Source organism: Cupressus sempervirens, chromosome 2, assembly GCF_028749045.1.
Source record: "Cupressus sempervirens isolate cs-2001-9-10 chromosome 2, ASM2874904v1, whole genome shotgun sequence".
Lineage (NCBI taxonomy): Eukaryota > Viridiplantae > Streptophyta > Pinopsida > Cupressales > Cupressaceae > Cupressus > Cupressus sempervirens.
In genome coordinates, this window is record NC_143119.1 from 561,893,434 (window position 1) to 561,913,062 (window position 19,629).

The following is a 19,629-nucleotide window of genomic DNA, read 5'->3' on the forward strand; positions in this document are numbered from 1 at the left end:
CAAAGTCGACTCTTTAGGTTCGTTCATCAATTCACCCCGCCAGCTCGGCCCACCAAGTTCTCTCACCAGGTCGACTCTTTAAGTTCGTTCATCAAGTCACCCCGCCAGTTCGACCCACCAAGTACTCTCACAAAGTCGACTCTCTAAGTTCGTTCATCAAGTCACCCTGCCAGGTCAGCCCACCAAGTACTCTCACCAAGTCACCCCGCTAGTTCGACCCACCAAGTCGACCCTTTAAGTTCGTTCATCAAGTCACCCGGCCAAGTCGGCCCACCAAGTCGACTCTTTAAGTCCGTTCATCAAGTCACGTGACCAGGTCAGCCCACCGGGTACTCTCACCAAGTCGACTCTTTAAGTTTGTTCATCAAGTCACCCGGCCAGGTCGGCCCACCAAGTACTCTCACCAAGTCGACTCTCTAAGTCCGTTCATCAAGTCACCCCGCCAGGTCGGCCCACCAAGTCGAATCTTTAAGTCCGTTCATCAAGTCACCCCACCAATTACTCTAACCAAGTCGATTCTTCGAGTGCGTTCATCAAGTCACCCGACCAACTACTCTCACCAAGTCGACTCTTTAACTATGTTCATCAAGTCACCCCACCAAGCACTCTCACCACGTCAACTCTTTAGGTCCGTTCATAAAGTCACCCCACCAAGTCGACCCTTCAAGTGCGTTCATCAAGTCACCCCACCAAGTACTCTCACCAATTCGACTCTTTAAGTCTTTTCATCAAGTCACCACACCAAGTACTCTCACCAAGTCAACTCTTTAGGACCGTTCATCAAGTCACCTCGCCAAGTCGACCCTTGAAGTCCGTTCATCAAGTCACCCCACCAAGTACTCCCACCAAGTCGACTCTTTAAGTCAGTTCACGAAGTCACCCAACCAGGTCGGCCCACCAAGGACTCTCACCAAGTCGACTCTCTAAGTCTGTTCATCAGGTCACCCCACCGAGTACTCTCACCAAGTCAACTCTTTAGGTCCGTTCATCAGGTCACCCCGCAAAGTCGACCCTCTAAGTTCGTTCATCGAGTCACCCCACCAAGTCGACTCTTTAAGTCCTTTCATCAAGTCACCCCGCCAAGCCGACTCTTTAAGTCCGTTCATCAAGTCACCAGAACAACTACTCTCACCAAGTCGACTCTGTAAGTCCGTTCATCAAGTCGGCCCACCGAGTACTCCCACCAAGTCGACTCTTTAAGTCCGTTCATCAGTTCACCCCGCCAAGTACTCTCACCAAGTCAACTCTTTAGGTCCGTTCATCAAGTCGACCCTTTAAGTCCGTTCATCAAGTCGCCCCGCCGAGTTGCTTCTCTAAGCCCACTCACCATGTCAGCTCACCAAGTCGGTTGTTCAAGTGCGTTGCCAAGTCAACTCTTTAAGTTCGCTCGCCAGGTCAGCCCGCCCAAGTCGCCTCTTCAAGTTCGTTCGCCAGGTCGGCCCGCCCAAGTCGCATCAGCGGGCTAACTCGCCGAGTCACCTCACGAAGTTGACTCTTTAAGTGCGCTCACCAAGTCAGCTCACCAAGTCGACTCACCATCTCGCCTCGATAAGTTGGCTTGCCGAGTTACCCCACCAAGTCGTCGCCTCTTTAAGCCCGCTCACCGTGTCAGCTCGTCAGGTCGGCTCACCAAGTCGACTAATCAAGTAGGCCCACCAAGTCGACTAATCAAGTAGGCCCACCAAGTCGCCTCAAGGATAGCTCCTCACCATGAGTCGCCTCACCATGTTGACTCTTTGAGCCCGCTCGCCGGGTCGCCTCACCAAGTCGACTCGAGTACGTTGCCAAGTCGACTCTTTAAGTTCGCTCGCCGGGTCGACTCGCCAAGTCAGCTCACCATGTCATCTCAACGAACCAACTCGCCGAGTCGCCTCACCACGTCGGCTCTCTAATACCACTCGCCAAGTCGCCCCACCAACTCGCCCCGTTAGGCCCACTCACCACATCGCCCCGTTAGGCCCACTCTCACCAAGTGGACTCTTTAAGTCTGCTCATAAAGTCGAGCCACCGAGTACTCTCACCAAGTCGACTCTTTAAGTCCTTTCATCGAGTCACCCCACCAAGTACTCTCACCAAGTCAACTCTTTAGGTCCGTTCATAGAGTCACCCCACCAAGTCGACCCTTCAAGTGCGTTCATCAAGTCACCCCACCAAGTCGACTCTTTAAGTTCATTCATCAAGTCACCCCGCCAGGTCAGCCCACAAATTACTCTCACCAAGTCGACTCTTTAAGTTCGTTCATCAAGTCACCCCGCCAGGTCGGCCCACCGAGTGGACTCTTTAAGTTCGTTCATGAAGTCACTCTGCCAAGTCGGCCCACCAGGTCGACTCTTTAAGTTCGTTCATCAAGTCACCCCGCCAGGTCAGCCCACCAACTACTCTCACCAAGTCGACTCTTTAAGTTTGCTCACCAAGTCACCCCGCCAGGTCGGCCCACCAAGTACTCTCACCAGGTCGACTCTTTAGGTTTGTTCATCAGGTCACCCCACCGAGTACTCTCACCAAGTCGACTCCTTAAGTTCGTTCATCAAGTCGCCCCGCCAGGTCGGCCCACCAAGTACTCTCACCAAGTCGACCCTTTAAGTTCGGTCATCAACTCAACACGCCAGGTCGGCCCACCAAGTACTCTCACAAAGTCGACTCTTTAGGTTCGTTCATCAATTCACCCCGCCAGCTCGGCCCACCAAGTTCTCTCACCAGGTCGACTCTTTAAGTTCGTTCATCAAGTCACCCCGCCAGTTCGACCCACCAAGTACTCTCACAAAGTCGACTCTCTAAGTTCGTTCATCAAGTCACCCTGCCAGGTCAGCCCACCAAGTACTCTCACCAAGTCACCCCGCTAGTTCGACCCACCAAGTCGACCCTTTAAGTTCGTTCATCAAGTCACCCGGCCAAGTCGGCCCACCAAGTCGACTCTTTAAGTCCGTTCATCAAGTCACGTGACCAGGTCAGCCCACCGGGTACTCTCACCAAGTCGACTCTTTAAGTTTGTTCATCAAGTCACCCGGCCAGGTCGGCCCACCAAGTACTCTCACCAAGTCGACTCTCTAAGTCCGTTCATCAAGTCACCCCGCCAGGTCGGCCCACCAAGTCGAATCTTTAAGTCCGTTCATCAAGTCACCCCACCAAGTACTCTAACCAAGTCGATTCTTCGAGTGCGTTCATCAAGTCACCCGACCAACTACTCTCACCAAGTCGACTCTTTAACTATGTTCATCAAGTCACCCCACCAAGCACTCTCACCACGTTAACTCTTTAGGTCCGTTCATAAAGTCACCCCACCAAGTCGACCCTTCAAGTGCGTTCATCAAGTCACCCCACCAAGTACTCTCACCAATTCGACTCTTTAAGTCTTTTCATCAAGTCACCACACCAAGTACTCTCACCAAGTCAACTCTTTACGACCGTTCATCAAGTCACCTCGCCAAGTCGACCCTTGAAGTCCGTTCATCAAGTCACCCCACCAAGTACTCCCACCAAGTCGACTCTTTAAGTCAGTTCACGAAGTCACCCAACCAGGTCGGCCCACCAAGGACTCTCACCAAGTCGACTCTCTAAGTCTGTTCATCAGGTCACCCCACCGAGTACTCTCACCAAGTCAACTCTTTAGGTCCGTTCATCAGGTCACCCCGCAAAGTCGACCCTCTAAGTTCGTTCATCGAGTCACCCCACCAAGTCGACTCTTTAAGTCCTTTCATCAAGTCACCCCGCCAAGCCGACTCTTTAAGTCCGTTCATCAAGTCACCAGAACAACTACTCTCACCAATTCGACTCTGTAAGTCCGTTCATCAAGTCGGCCCACCGAGTACTCCCACCAAGTCGACTCTTTAAGTCCGTTCATCAGTTCACCCCGCCAAGTACTCTCACCAAGTCAACTCTTTAGGTCCGTTCATCAAGTCGACCCTTTAAGTCCGTTCATCAAGTCGCCCCGCCGAGTTGCTTCTCTAAGCCCACTCACCATGTCAGCTCACCAAGTCGGTTGTTCAAGTGCGTTGCCAAGTCAACTCTTTAAGTTCGCTCGCCAGGTCAGCCCGCCCAAGTCGCCTCTTTAAGTTCGTTCGCCAGGTCGGCCCGCCCAAGTCGCATCAGCGGGCTAACTCGCCGAGTCACCTCACGAAGTTGACTCTTTAAGTGCGCTCACCAAGTCAGCTCACCAAGTCGACTCACCATCTCGCCTCGATAAGTTGGCTTGCCGAGTTACCCCACCAAGTCGTCGCCTCTTTAAGCCCGCTCACCGTGTCAGCTCGTCAGGTCGGCTCACCAAGTCGACTAATCAAGTAGGCCCACCAAGTCGACTAATCAAGTAGGCCCACCAAGTCGCCTCAAGGATAGCTCCTCACCATGAGTCGCCTCACCATGTTGACTCAATGAGTCGCCTCACCATGTTGACTCTTTGAGCCCGCTCGCCGGGTCGCCTCACCAAGTCGACTCGAGTACGTTGCCAAGTCGACTCTTTAAGTTCGCTCGCCGGGTCGACTCGCCAAGTCAGCTCACCATGTCATCTCAACGAACCAACTCGCCGAGTCGCCTCACCACGTCGGCTCTCTAATACCACTCGCCAAGTCGCCCCACCAACTCGCCCCGTTAGGCCCACTCACCACATCGCCCCGTTAGGCCCACTCTCACCAAGTGGACTCTTTAAGTCTGCTCATAAAGTCGAGCCACCGAGTACTCTCACCAAGTCGACTCTTTAAGTCCTTTCATCGAGTCACCCCACCAAGTACTCTCACCAAGTCAACTCTTTAGGTCCGTTCATAGAGTCACCCCACCAAGTCGACCCTTCAAGTGCGTTCATCAAGTCACCCCACCAAGTCGACTCTTTAAGTTCATTCATCAAGTCACCCCGCCAGGTCAGCCCACAAATTACTCTCACCAAGTCGACTCTTTAAGTTCGTTCATCAAGTCACCCCGCCAGGTCGGCCCACCGAGTCAACTCTTTAAGTTCGTTCATGAAGTCACTCTGCCAAGTCGGCCCACCAGGTCGACTCTTTAAGTTCGTTCATCAAGTCACCCCGCCAGGTCAGCCCACCAACTACTCTCACCAAGTCGACTCTTTAAGTTTGCTCACCAAGTCACCCCGCCAGGTCGGCCCACCAAGTACTCTCACCAGGTCGACTCTTTAGGTTTGTTCATCAGGTCACCCCACCGAGTACTCTCACCAAGTCGACTCCTTAAGTTCGTTCATCAAGTCGCCCCGCCAGGTCGGCCCACCAAGTACTCTCACCAAGTCGACCCTTTAAGTTCGGTCATCAACTCACCCCGCCAGGTCGGCCCACCAAGTACTCTCACAAAGTCGACTCTTTAGGTTCGTTCATCAATTCACCCCGCCAGCTCGGCCCACCAAGTTCTCTCACCAGGTCGACTCTTTAAGTTCGTTCATCAAGTCACCCCGCCAGTTCGACCCACCAAGTACTCTCACAAAGTCGACTCTCTAAGTTCGTTCATCAAGTCACCCTGCCAGGTCAGCCCACCAAGTACTCTCACCAAGTCACCCCGCTAGTTCGACCCACCAAGTCGACCCTTTAAGTTCGTTCATCAAGTCACCCGGCCAAGTCGGCCCACCAAGTCGACTCTTTAAGTCCGTTCATCAAGTCACGTGACCAGGTCAGCCCACCGGGTACTCTCACCAAGTCGACTCTTTAAGTTTGTTCATCAAGTCACCCGGCCAGGTCGGCCCACCAAGTACTCTCACCAAGTCGACTCTCTAAGTCCGTTCATCAAGTCACCCCGCCAGGTCGGCCCACCAAGTCGAATCTTTAAGTCCGTTCATCAAGTCACCCCACCAAGTACTCTAACCAAGTCGATTCTTCGAGTGCGTTCATCAAGTCACCCGACCAACTACTCTCACCAACTCGACTCTTTAACTATGTTCATCAAGTCACCCCACCAAGCACTCTCACCACGTCAACTCTTTAGGTCCGTTCATAAAGTCACCCCACCAAGTCGACCCTTCAAGTGCGTTCATCAAGTCACCCCGCCAAGCCGACTCTTTAAGTCCGTTCATCAAGTCACCAGAACAACTACTCTCACCAATTCGACTCTGTAAGTCCGTTCATCAAGTCGGCCCACCGAGTACTCCCACCAAGTCGACTCTTTAAGTCCGTTCATCAGTTCACCCCGCCAAGTACTCTCACCAAGTCAACTCTTTAGGTCCGTTCATCAAGTCGACCCTTTAAGTCCGTTCATCAAGTCGCCCCGCCAAGTACTCTCACCAAGTCGACCGTTTAAGTCCTTTCATCAAGTCACCCCACCAAGTCGACTCTCGAAGTCCGTTCATCAAGTCACCAGAACAAGTAATCTAACCAAGTCGACTCTTTAAGTCCGTCCATAAAGTCACCCCACCAGGTCGGCCCACCAAGTACTCCCACCAAGCCGACTCTTTATGTTCGTTCATCAGTTCACCCCGCCAAGTACTCTCACCAAGTTGACTCTTTAAGTCTGCTCATCAAGTCGAGCCACCAGGTACTCTCACCAAGTCGACTCTTTGAGTCCGTTCAGCAAGTCGCCCCACCAAGTACTCTAACCAAGTCGATTCTTCAAGTGCGTTCATCAAGTCGCCCCACCAAGTACTCTCACCAAGTCGACTCTTTAAGTCCTTTCATCGAGTCACCCCGCCAAGTACTCTCACAAAGTCAACTCTTTAGGTCCGTTCATAGAGTCACCCCACCAAGTCGACCCTTCAAGTGCGTTCATCAAGTCACCCCGCCAGGTCGGCCCACCAAATCGAATCTCTAAGTCCGTTCATCAAGTCATCGTCCCGATCTGGCCGAGCCGTTCTGGCCGAGCCATGCTGGCCGAGCCGATCTGGGCAAGCCATTCTGGCCGACCCGATCCTGCCGAGCCGTTCTGGGCAAGCCATTCTGGCCGAGCCGATCTGGGCGACCCGTTCTGGCCGAGCCGATCTGGGCGAGCCGTTGTGGCCGAGCCATGCTGGCCGAGCCGATCTGGGCGAGCCGATCTAGGCGAGCCGTTCTGGCTGAGCCATGCTGGCCGAGCCGATCTGGGCGAGCCGTTCTGGCCGAGCCGATCTGGGCGAGCCGATCTGGGCGAGCCGTTCTGGCCGAGCCATGCTGGCCGAGCCGATCTGGCCGAGCTCCAAAAACGGTGTCGTGGATGGCTGTTTGGTCGCCTCTGTGCCAACTCGATCGGCACAACATTGGGAATGGTTCGACAGCGGTTGTCGTTCCAATGTGTCATCGGGATGTCTTGGAACGCGGCCTTTCAAGGGCGAGCTCGCGTCTAGCACTTGGATTGTGCTTCGTCACAAGTGAATGGGGAGATCTCTTTGTGAACGGCGGCATGGCGATTGCAAGAGAAAATTGACTTAGTAGTCGGAGCATTGGCCTTGGGCCATTGTGACGGCCTTGCAATTTCTCTATAATTGCAACCTATGTTTGCGCATAGCAGAGTTTGCATGTATGATTGGGCTTTGTTCTTGACGGTTCCAAGTACTCTCACCGAGGCTGGGCGAGCCATGCTGGCCGAGCCGATCTGGGCGAGCCATTCCTGCCGAGCCGATCTGGGCGAGCCGTTCTGGCCGAGCCATGCTGGCCGAGCCGATCTGGGCGAGCCGTTCTTGCCGAGCCGGTATGGCCGAGCCAATCTGGGCGAGCCGTTCTGGCCGAGCCATGCTGGCCGAGCCGATCTGGGCGAGCCGTTCTGGCCGAGCCGATCTGGCCGAGCTCCAAAAACGGTGTCGTGGATGGCTGTTTGGTCGCCTCTGTGCCAACTCGATCGGCACAACATTGGGAATGGTTCGACAGCGGTTGTCGTTCCAATGTGTCATCGGGATGTCTTGGAACGCAGCCTTTCAAGGGCGAGCTCGCGTCTAGCACTTGGATTGTGCGTCGTCACAAGTGATTGGGGAGATCTCTCTGTGAACGGCGGCATGGCGATTGCAAGAGAAAATTGACTTAGTAGTCGGAGCATTGGCCTCGGGCCATTGTGACGGCCTTGCAATTTCTCTATAATTGCAACCTATGTTTGCGCAGTAGCAGAGTTTGCACGTTAGATTAGCCTTTGTTCTTGACAGTTCGAAGTACTCTCACCAAGGCTGGGCGAGCCATGCTGGCCGAGCCGATCTGGGCGAGCCATTCTGGCCGAGCCGATCTGGGCGAGCTCCAAAAACGGTGTCGTGGATGGCTGTTTGGTCACATTTTTCATTGAATTGGATTTTTAAGGGAGTTGTCCGCGCTGTCGCAGATTTCTAATGCAGAGCGAGCCTCGCACTAATAGCTTATATAGGAGAGGTTGTTGCCGCGAGCCTCTCCCATGCCCCTTTCATTGATTCAACATTTGTGTCTAGGCGGATCGGATTGTTGGGTTTTCAAACGGTGTATGCTGATGTTGAATGAATGAAAGGGGCATGAAGCGATCTCAGTGCTTTTCCTCGGCTCTCCTTTAGATCATGTTTTCCGATGACTCAATTTTGGAAAAGGTGAGGCAGCGGTTGCCGATCCATGGCGTGTGTTTTTGGTGGTTTTAAAACTTGATCTAAACGTGAGCCTTTGTCTAGCACTCCGGCGTTGCTTGGTATAATGGCAATTTGCTATGGGTGCTCGGCGCTCTAGCAATTTGTCATGGTGTACTTATCGCGGCTACATGGGAGCTTTAATATCGAAAGCTCTCGGCGAAAAATGGTGGCCGAGCCATGCTGGCGGACCCGATCTGGCTTAGCCGTTTTCGTCGACCCGATCTGGCTCTCGTTTCTCACTCCATCGGCACAAATTCGGGAGTTGTTCGACAGCGGTTGTCGTTCCAATGTGTCATTGCGGTGATCTGGAGAGCGATGCTAAGTGCGGGAGCTTGCGTCTAGCATTTGGGGATGTTTGTGCAAGCGAGCAGGGGAGCTTCTCTTATCGGAACCTCTCCGTGGCCTTTGAATATAGACCCAGTGCCGACGATATCGATGGATACGAGCCTTGGATTATAAAATTGTTCAGCTAACATTGGTTTTTGTGAGAGATGGGTACGAAAGCACTTCCCGATCGATACGCGGGAGTTCCCTAAGATCGCCTCTGTGCCAACTCGATCGGCACAACATTGGGAATGGTTCGACAGCGGTTGTCGTTCCAATGTGTCATCGGGATGTCTTGGAACGCGGCCTTTCAAGGGCGAGCTCGCGTCTAGCACTTGGATTGTGCGTCGTCACAAGTGAATGGGGAGATCTCTCTGTGAACGGCGGCATGGCGATTGCAAGAGAAAATCGACTTAGTAGTCGGAGCATTGGCCTCGGGCCATTGTGATGGCCTTGCAATTTCTCTATAATTGCGAGCTATGTTTGCGCAGTAGCAGAGTTTGCATGTGAGATTGGCCTTTGTTCTTGACAGTTCGAAGTACTCTCACCGAGTCAGCAAGTCACCATGCTGGCCGAGCCGATCTGGGCGAGCCATTCTGGCCGAGCCGATCTGGGCGAGCTCCAAAAACGGTGTCGTGGATGGCTGTTTGGTCACATTTTTCATTGAATTGGATTTTTAAGGGAGTTGTCCGCGCTGTCGCAGATTTCTAATGCAGAGCGAGCCTCGCACTAATAGCTTATATAGGAGAGGTTGTTGCCGCGAGCCTCTCCCATGCCCCTTTCATTGATTCAACATTGGTGTCTAGGCGGATCGGATTGTTGGGTTTTCAAACGGTGTATGCTGATGTTGAATGAATGAAAGGGGCATGAAGCGATCTCAGTGCTTTTCCTCGGCTCTCCTTTAGATCATGTTTTCCGATGACTCAATTTTGGAAAAGGTGAGGCAGCGGTTGCCGATCCATGGCGTGTGTTTTTGGTGGTTTTAAAACTTGATCTAAACGTGAGCCTTTGTCTAGCACTCCGGCGTTGCTTGGTATAATGGCAATTTGCTATGGGTGCTCGGCGCTCTAGCAATTTGTCATGGTGTACTTATCGCGGCTACATGGGAGCTTTAATATCGAAAGCTCTCGGCGAAAAATGGTGGCCGAGCCATGCTGGCGGACCCGATCTGGCTTAGCCGTTTTCGTCGACCCAATCTGGCTCTCGTTTCTCACTCCATCGGCACAAATTCGGGAGTTGTTCGACAGCGGTTGTCGTTCCAATGTGTCATTGCGGTGATCTGGAGAGCGATGCTAAGTGCGGGAGCTTGCATCTAGCATTTGGGGATGTTTGTGCAAGCGAGCAGGGGAGCTTCTCTTATCGGAACCTCTCCGTGGCCTTTGAATATAGACCCAGTGCCGACGATATCGATGGATACGAGCCTTGGATTATAAAATTGTTCAGCTAACATTGGTTTTTGTGAGAGATGGGTACGAAAGCACTTCCCGATCGATACGCGGGAGTTCCCTAAGATCGCCTCTGTGCCAACTCGATCGGCACAACATTGGGAATGGTTCGACAGCGGTTGTCGTTCCAATGTGTCATCGGGATGTCTTGGAACGCGGCCTTTCAAGGGCGAGCTCGCGTCTAGCACTTGGATTGTGCGTCGTCACAAGTGAATGGGGAGATCTCTCTGTGAACGGCGGCATGGCGATTGCAAGAGAAAATCGACTTAGTAGTCGGAGCATTGGCCTCGGGCCATTGTGACGGCCTTGCAATTTCTCTATAATTGCGAGCTATGTTTGCGCAGTAGCAGAGTTTGCATGTGAGATTGGCCTTTGTTCTTGACAGTTCGAAGTACTCTCACCGAGTCAGCAAGTCACCATGCTGGCCGAGCCGATCTGGGCGAGCCATTCTGGCCGAGCCGATCTGGGCGAGCTCCAAAAACGGTGTCGTGGATGGCTGTTTGGTCACATTTTTCATTGAATTGGATTTTTAAGGTTTTTGTCCGCGCTATCGCAGATTTCTAATGCAGAGCGAGCCTCGCACTAATAGCTTATATAGGAGAGGTTGTTGCCGCGAGCCTCTCCCATGCCCCTTTCATTGATTCAACATTGGTGTCTAGGCGGATCGGATTGTTGGGTTTTCAAACGGTGTATGCTGATGTTGAATGAATGAAAGGGGCATGAAGCGATCTCAGTGCTTTTCCTCGGCTCTCCTTTAGATCATGTTTTCCGATGACTCAATTTTGGAAAAGGTGAGGCAGCGGTTGCCGATCCATGGCGTGTGTTTTTGGTGATTTTAAAACTTGATCTAAACGTGAGCCCTTGTCTAGCACTCCGGGCGTTGCTTGGTATAATGGCAATTTGCTATGGGTGCTCGGCGCTCTAGCAATTTTGTCATGGTGTACTTATCGCTGCTACATGGGAGCTTTAATATCGAAAGCTCTCGGCGAAAAATGGTGGCCGAGCCATGCTGGCCGACCCGATCTGGCTTAGCCGTTTTCGTCGACCCGATCTGGCTCTTCTTTCTCACTCCATGGGCACAAATTCGGGAGTTGTTCGACAGCGGTTGTCGTTCCAATGTGTCATTGCGGTGATCTGGAGAGCGATGCTAAGGGCCGGAGCTTGCGCCTAGCATTTGGGGATGTTTGTGCAAGAGAGCAGGGGAGCTTCTCTTATCGGAACCTCTCCGTGGCCTTTGAATATAGACCCAGTGCCGACGATATCGATGGATACGAGCCTTGGATTATAAAATTGTTCACAGCTAACATTGGTTTTTGTGAGAGATGGGTACGAAAGCACTTCCCGATCGATTCGCGGGAGCTCCCTAAGATCGCCTCTGTGCCAACTCGATCGGCACAACATTGGGAATGGTTCGACAGCGGTTGTCGTTCCAATGTGTCATCGGGATGTCTTGGAACGCGGCCTTCCAAGGGCGAGATCGCGTCTAGCACTTGGATTGTGTTTCGTCACAAGTGAATGGGGAGATCTCTCTGTGAACGGCGGCATGGTGATTGCAAGAGAAAATTGACTTAGTAGTCGGAGCATTGGCCTCGGGCCATTGTGACGGCCTTGCAATTTCTCTATAATTGCAAGCTATGTTTGCGCAGTAGCAGAGTTCGCATGTAAGATTGGCCTTTGTTCTTGACAGTTCCAGGAGATGACCTCCGGAACTTTTGGATTGGGCCCCTTCAAGGTGAAATTCATCCAGTTGATCGGATGAGCTCGATGACCATTTCACTCCCTTGGCTCCATGAATTCAAATCCCATCCAGCTGCCGTGAAGCCATCCCGATTTTGCTATGCGAGGGCTCTCTCCCCAGAGTCGTTCTCTTTGCAACAACTTCTTTGGCAAAAAAATTTCGGAATGGTTCGGCAGCGGTTGTCGTTCCAATGGTGCCGTTGTGGTGGTTGCCTGGGCAGCGATCTGAAGGGCGAGCCGTCGTCTAGCAGTTGGGCTGCGCATCACGGGTGACAAGGGAGCCTTTGTAATCGGAAGCTCCCCGTGACCATTCGATGAGAAGAGCCATTGCTTGTGTGAGCAAGGACGAATGCAGCCTCGGATTCCAAAGGAAATCAACGACATCGGATCTATATATAAGAGCGGAATGAAGCAGCAGCCCGTTTGCCATGCGCGGCTCCCCAAAGTTGCTCGTCTTTCTCACTCCATCGGCACAAATTCGGGAGTTGTTCGACAGCGGTTGTCGTTCCAATGTGTCATTGCGGCGATCTGGAGAGCGATGCTAAGGGCGGGAGCTTGTGTCTAGCATTTGGGATGTTTGTGCGAGCGAGCAGGGGAGCTTCTCTTATCGGAACCTCTCCGTGGCCTTTGAATATATAGACCCAGTGCCGACGATATCGATGGATACGAGCCTTGGATTCTAAATTTGTTCACAGCTAAGATTGGTTTTTGTGAGAGATGGGTACGAAAGCACATCCCGATTGCTACGCGGGAGCTCCCTAAGGTCGCCTCTGTGCCAACTCGATCGGCAGAACATTGGGAATGGTTCGACAGCGGTTGTCGTTCCAATGTGTCATCGGGGGATGTCTCGGAAAGTGGGCTGGCCTTTCAAGGGCGAGCTCGCGTCTATCACTTGGATTGTGCGTCGCGTCGCAAGTGAATGGGGAGATCTCTCTGTGAACGGCGGCATGGTGATTGCAAGAGAAAATTTGACTTAGTCGGAGCATTGGCCTCGGGCCACTGTGATGGCTTGGCAATTTCTCTTTAATTGCAACCTATGTTTGCGCAGTAGCAGAGTTTGCAAGTAAGACGGTCCTTGTTCTTGAGAGTTCCAGGAGATGACCTCCGGAACTTTTGGATTGGGCCCCTTCAAGGTGAAATTCATCCAGTTGATCGGATGAGCTCGATGACCATTTCAGTCCCCCTTGGCTCCATGAATTCACATCTCCTAACCGATGACAATCTTTTGCTCCTTAGACGACCTCATAATAAATTGGGTCGTGGATGGCTGTTTGGTCAGAATTTTCAACGATTTGGATTTTTATGGCGGATGTCGGCGTGTTCGCTAATTTCTAATGGAGAGCGAGCCTCGCACTAATAGCTTATATAGGAGAGGTTGTTGCCGCGAACCTCTCCCGTGCCCCTCTCATTGATTCAACGGCGGTGTCAAGGCGGATGGAAATGTCGGATTTTGAAACGGTGGACGCCGACGTTGAATCAATTGGAGGGGCATGAAGCCCACCCTCGAGGTGCTATTCCTCGACTCTCCTTTAGATCATGTTTTCTTGTCACTCAGCTGGCGCAATTTCGGAAAGCAGTTGGGCTGCGCGTCACGAGTGACAAGGGAGCCTTTGTGATCGGAAGCTCCCCGTGGCCATTCTCGATGAGAAGAGCCATTGCTTGTGTGAGCAAGGATGAATGCAGCCTCGGATTCCAAACGAAATCAACGACATCGGATCTCTATATATAAGAGCGGAATGAAGCAGCAGCCCGTTTGCGATGCGCGGCTCCCCAAAGTTGCTATTCTTTCTCACTCCATCGGGGCACAAATGCGGGAGTTGTTCGACAGCGGTCGTCGTTCCAATGGTGTCATTGCGGCGAAATTTGTTCACAGCTAAGATTGGTTTTTGTGAGAGATGGGTATGAAAGCACATCCCGATTGCTACGCGGGAGCTCCCTGAGGTCGCCTCTGTGCCAACTCGATCGGCACAACATTGGGAATGCTTCGACAGCGGTTGTCGTTCCAATGTGTCATCGGGGGATGTCTTGGAAAGTGGTCTTTCTTTCAAGGGCGAGCTCGCGTCTAGCACTTGGGTTGTGCGTCGCGTCACAAGTGAATGGGGGATGTCTTGGAAAGTGGTCTTTCTTTCAAGGGCGAGCTCGCGTCTAGCACTTGGATTGTGCGTCGCGTCACAAGTGAATGGGGAGATCTCTCTGTGAACAGCGGCATGGTGATTGCAAGAGAAAATTGACTTAGTCGGAGCCATTGGCCTCGGGCCATTGTGACGGCCTCGCAATTTCTCTTTAATTGCAACCTATGTTTGCGCAGTAGCAGAGTTTGCATGTAAGATGGGCCTTGTTCTCGAGAGTTCCAGGAGATGACCTCCGGAACTTTTGGATTGGGCCCCTTCAAGGTGAAATTCATCCAGTTGATCGGATGAGCTCGATGACCATTTCAGTCCCTCGGCTCCATGAACTCACATCTCGTAACCGATGACAATCTTTTGCTCCTCTGCCGACCCCATAAAAAATTGGGTCGTGAATGGCTGTTTGGTAGGAATTTTAAAGGATTCGGATTTTCAAGGCGGATGTCGGTGTGTTCGCTAATTTCTAATGCAGAGCGAGCCTCGCACTAATAGCTTATATAGGAGAGGTGGTTGCCGCGAGCCTCTCCCGTGCCCCTCTCATTGATTCAACGCCGGTGTCAAGGCGGATGGATATGTCGGATTTTGAAACGGTGGACGCCGACGTTGAATCAATTAGAGGGGCATGAAGCCCACCCTGGATGTGCTATTCCTAGACTCTCCTTTAGATCATGTTTTCTTCTCACTCAGCTGGCGCAATTTCGGAAAAAGGTTTGGCAGCGGTTGCCATCCCTCACCGCGTCTACTTGGTGATTTTAAAACTCGATCTAAAACGGGAGCCCTCGCCTAGCACCTCCGTCCGGTGTTGCTCGGGTATTGCAAAAAATTATGCCGACGGCGCGAATCCCCCAACGAATGCCTACGCTTGGACCCTCTCTTAGATCACCTTCTTCGATCACTCGAGCGACGCAACCACGGAAGAGACTTGGCAGCGGTTGCCATTCTACAGCGCGTCTGTTCAGCGATTTCGAAGTTGATCTAATGGCGAGCCCTTGTCTCTAGCCATGAGGTGGGTGCTTGGCGCTCTAGCAAAATTTTTTGCGTGCCTATCGCGGCTACAACGGGAGAGGTGGTTGCCGCGAGCCTCTCCCGTGCCCCCCTCATTGATTCAACGCCGCTGTCAGGGCGGATGGATATGTCGGATTGTGAAACGGTGGACGCCGACGTTGAATCAATTAGAGGGGCATGAAGCCCACCCTCGAGGGTGCTATTCCTGGACTCACCTTTAGATCATGTTTTCTTGTCACTCAGCTGGCGCAATTTCGGAAAAAGGTTTGGCAGCGGTTGCCAGCCCTCACCGCGTCTACTTGGTGATTTTAAAACTCGATCTAAAACGGGAGCCCTCGTCTAGCACCTCCGTCCGGTGTTGCTCGGGTATTGCATAAATTTATGCCATCGGCGCGAATCCCCCAACGAATGCCTACACGCTTGGACCCTCTCTTAGATCACCTTCTTCGATCACTCGACCGACGCAACTACGGAAGAGACTTGGCAGCGGTTGCCATTCTACAGCGCGTCTGTTCAGCGATTTCGAAGTTGATCTAATGGCGAGCCCTTGTCTCTAGCCATGAGGTGGGTGCTTGGCGCTCTAGCAAAATTTTTTGCGTGCCTATCGCGGCTACAAGGGGAGAGGTGGTTGCCGCGAGCCTCTCCCGTGCCCCCCTCATTGATTCAACGCCGCTGTCAGGGCGGATGGATATGTCGGATTTTGAAACGGTGGACGCCGACGTTGAATCAATTAGAGGGGCATGAAGCCCACCCTCGAGGGTGCTATTCCTGGACTCTCCTTCAGATCATGTTTTCTTGTCACTCAGCTGGCGCAATTTCGGAAAAAGGTTTGGCAGCGGTTGCCAGCCCTCACCGCGTCTACTTGGTGATTTTAAAACTCGATCTAAAACGGGAGCCCTCGTCTAGCACCTCCGTCCGGTGTTGCTCGGGTATTGCAGAAACTTATGCCATCGGCGCGAATCCCACAACGAATGCCTACGCTTGGACCCTCTCTTAGATCACCTTCTTCGATCACTCGACCGACGCAACTGCGGAAGAGACTTGGCAGCGGTTGCCATTCTACAGCGCGTCTGTTCAGCGATTTCGAAGCTGATCTAATGGCGAGCCCTTGTCTCTAGCCATGAGGTGGGTGCTTGGCGCTCTAGCAAAATTTTTTTGCGTGCCTATCGCGGCTACAAGGGGAGAGGTGGTTGCCGCGAGCCTCTCCCGTGCCCCCCTCACTGATTCAACGCCGCTGTCAGGGCGGATGGATATGTCGGACTTTGAAACGGTGGACGCCGACGTTGAATCAGTTAGAGGGGCATGAAGCCCACCCTCGAGGGTGCTATTCCTGGACTCTCCTTTAGATCATGTTTTCTTGCCACTCAGCTGCCGCAATTTTGGAAAAAGGTTTGGCAGCGGTTGCCAGCCCCTCGCCGCGTCTACTCGGTGATTTTAAAACTCGATCTAAAACGGGAGCCCTCGTCTAGCACCTCCGTCCGGTGTTGCTCGGGTATTGCATAAGTTTTTATGCCATCGGCGCGAATCTCCCAACGAATGCCTACGCTTGGACCCTCTCTTAGATCACCTTCTTCGATCACTCGACCGACGCAACTACGGAAGAGACTTGGCAGCGGTTGCCATTCTACAGCGCGTCTGTTCAGCGATTTCGAAGTTGATCTAATGGCGAGCCCTTGTCTCTAGCCATGAGGTGGGTGCTTGGCGCTCTAGCAAAACTTTTTGCGTGCCTATCGCGGCTACAAGGGGAGAGGTGGTTGCCGCGAGCCTCTCCCGTGCCCCCCTCATTGATTCAACGCCGCTGTCAGGGCGGATGGATATGTCGGATTTTGAAACGGTGGACGCCGACGTTGAATCAATTAGAGGGGCATGAAGCCCACCCTCGAGGGTGCTATTCCCTGACTCTCCTTTAGATCATGTTTTCTTGTCACTCAGCTGGCGCAATTTCGGAAAAAGGTTTGGCAGCGGTTGCCAGCCCTCACCGCGTCTACTCGGTGATTTTAAAACTCGATCTAAAACGGGAGCCCTCGTCTAGCACCTCCGTCCGGTGTTGCTCGGGTATTGCATAATTTTGTGCTATCGGCGCGAATCACCCAACGAATCCCTAGCCTTGGACTCTCTCTTAGATCACCTTCTTCGATCACTCGACCGGCGCAATTACGGAAGAGGCTTGGCAGCGGTTGCCATTCCACAGCGCGTCTGTTCAGCGATTTCGAAGTTGATCTACTAATGGCGAGCCCTTGTCTAGCCATGAGGTGGGTGCTTGGGGCTCTAGCAATTTTTTGTGTGCCTATCGCGGCTTACAATGGGAGCTTTGATAACAAAAGTTCTCGGCGACCCTCCCCAATAGAAATCAGTGCTGGTGTTCGCGAAAGACACGTTATTCGGATTTTTGGAATATTGGCACCAGCATCGTTTCTATTGGGAGGGCCGTGAAGCCATCCCGATTTTGCTATGCGAGGGCTCTCTCCCCAGAGTCGTTCTCTACGCAACAACTTCTTTGGCACAAAATTTTCATAACGGTTCGGCAGCGGTTGTCGTTCCAATGGTGCCGTTGTGGTGGTTGCCTGGGCAGCGATCTGAAGGGCGACCCGTCGTCTAGCAGTTGGCCTGCGCATCACGAGTGACAAGGGAGCCTTTGTTATCGGAAGCTCCCCGTGGCCATTCGATTAGAAGAGCCATTGCTTGTTTGAGCAAGGACGAATGCAGCCTCGGATTCCAAACGAAATCAACGATTTCGGATCTATATAAAGAGCGGAATGAAGCAGCAGCAGCACAGCCCGTTTGCTATGCGCGGCTCCCCAAAGTTGCTCTTCTTTCTCACTCCATTGCCACAATTTCGGGAGTTGTTCGACAGCGGTTGTCGTTCCAATGTGTCATTGCGGTGATCTGGAGAGCGATGCTAAGGGCGGGAGCTTGTGTCTAGAATTTGGGATATGTTTGTGCGAGCGAGCAGGGGAGCTTCTCTTATCGGAACCTCTCCGTGGCCTTTGAATATATAGACCCAGTGCCGACGATGGATGCGAGCCCTTGGATTCCAAATTTGTCCACAGCTAACATTGGTTTTTGTGAGAGACGGGCACGAAAGCACATCCCGATTGCTACGCGGGAGCTCCTTAAGGTCGCCTCTGTGCCAACTCGATCGGCACAACATTGGGAGTGGTTCGACAGCGGTTGACGTTCCAATGTGTCATCGGGGGATGTCTTGGAAAGTGGTCTTTCTTTCAAGCGCGGTCTCGCGTCTAGACCTTGGAATTGTGCGTCGCGTCACAAGTGAATGGGGAGATCTCTCTGTGAACGGCGGCATGGTGATTGCAAGAGAAAATTGACTTAGTCGGAGCCATTGGCCTCGGGCCATTGTGACGGCCTCGCAATTTCTCTTTAATTGCAACCTATGTTTGCGCAGTAGCAGAGTTTGCATGTATAAGATGGGCCTTGTTCTCGAGAGTTCCAGGAGATGACCTCCGGAACTTTTGGATTGGGCCCCTTCAAGGTGAAATTCATCCAGTTGATTGGATGAGCTCGATGACCATTTCAGTCCCTCGGCTCCATGAACTCACATCTCCTAACCGATGACGATCTTTTGCTCCTCTGCCGACCTCATAAAAAATTCGGTCGTGAATGGCTGTTTGGTAGGAATTTTAAAGGATATGGATTTTTAAGGCGGATGTCGTTGTGTTCGCTAATTTCTAATGCAGAGCGAGCCTCGCACTAATAGCTTATATAGGAGAGGTGGTTGCCGCGAGCCTCTCCCGTGCCCCCCTCATTGATTCAACGCCGGTGTCAAGGCGGATGGATATGTCGGATTTTGAAACGGTGGACGCCGACGTTGAATCAATTAGAGGGGCATGAAGCCCACCCCGGATGTGCTATTCCTCGACTCTCCTTTAGATCATGTTTTCTTGTCACTCAGCTGGCGCAATTTCGGAAAAAGGTTTGGCAGCGGTTGCCAGCCCTCACCGCGTCTACTTGGTGATTTTAAAACTCGATCTAAAACGGGAGCCCTCGTCTAGCACCTCCGTCCGGTGTTGCTCGGGTATTGCATAAAATTATGCCATCGGCGCGAATCCCCCAACGAATGCCTACGCTTGGACCCTCTCTTAGATCACCTTCTTCGATCACTCGACCGACGCAACTACGGAAGAGACTTGGCAGCGGTTGCCATTCTACAGCGCGTCTGTTCAGCGATTTCGAAGTTGATCTAATGGCGAGCCCTTGTCTCTAGCCATGAGGTGGGTGCTTGGCGCTCTAGCAAAATTTTTTGCGTGCCTATCGCGGCTACAATGGGAGAGGTGGTTGCCGCGAGCCTCTCCCGTGCCCCCCTCATTGATTCAACGCCGCTGTCAGGGCGGATGGATATGTCGGATTTTGAAAAAAGGTGGACGCCGACGTTGAATCAATTAGAGGGGCATGAAGCCCACCCTCGAGGGTGCTATTCCTGGACTCTCCTTTAGATCATGTTTTCTTGTCACTCAGCTGGCGCAATTTCGGAAAAAGGTTTGGCAGCGGTTGCCAGCCCTCA

At 52.5% G+C, this 19,629-nt stretch overlaps 1 protein-coding gene across 1 annotated transcript in view; it reads left to right on the forward strand.

Moving 5' to 3' along the window:
* LOC149574157 (uncharacterized) overlaps positions 1–14,991 on the forward strand; it is a 109,280-nt gene extending 94,289 nt beyond the window's left edge. The window contains exon 2 of the mRNA XM_089814533.1: positions 14,612–14,991. The gene's annotated coding sequence lies outside the window, so the exon portion shown is untranslated. The remainder of the gene's footprint in view (positions 1–14,611) is intronic.
* Positions 14,992–19,629: the final 4,638 nt, after the last annotated feature.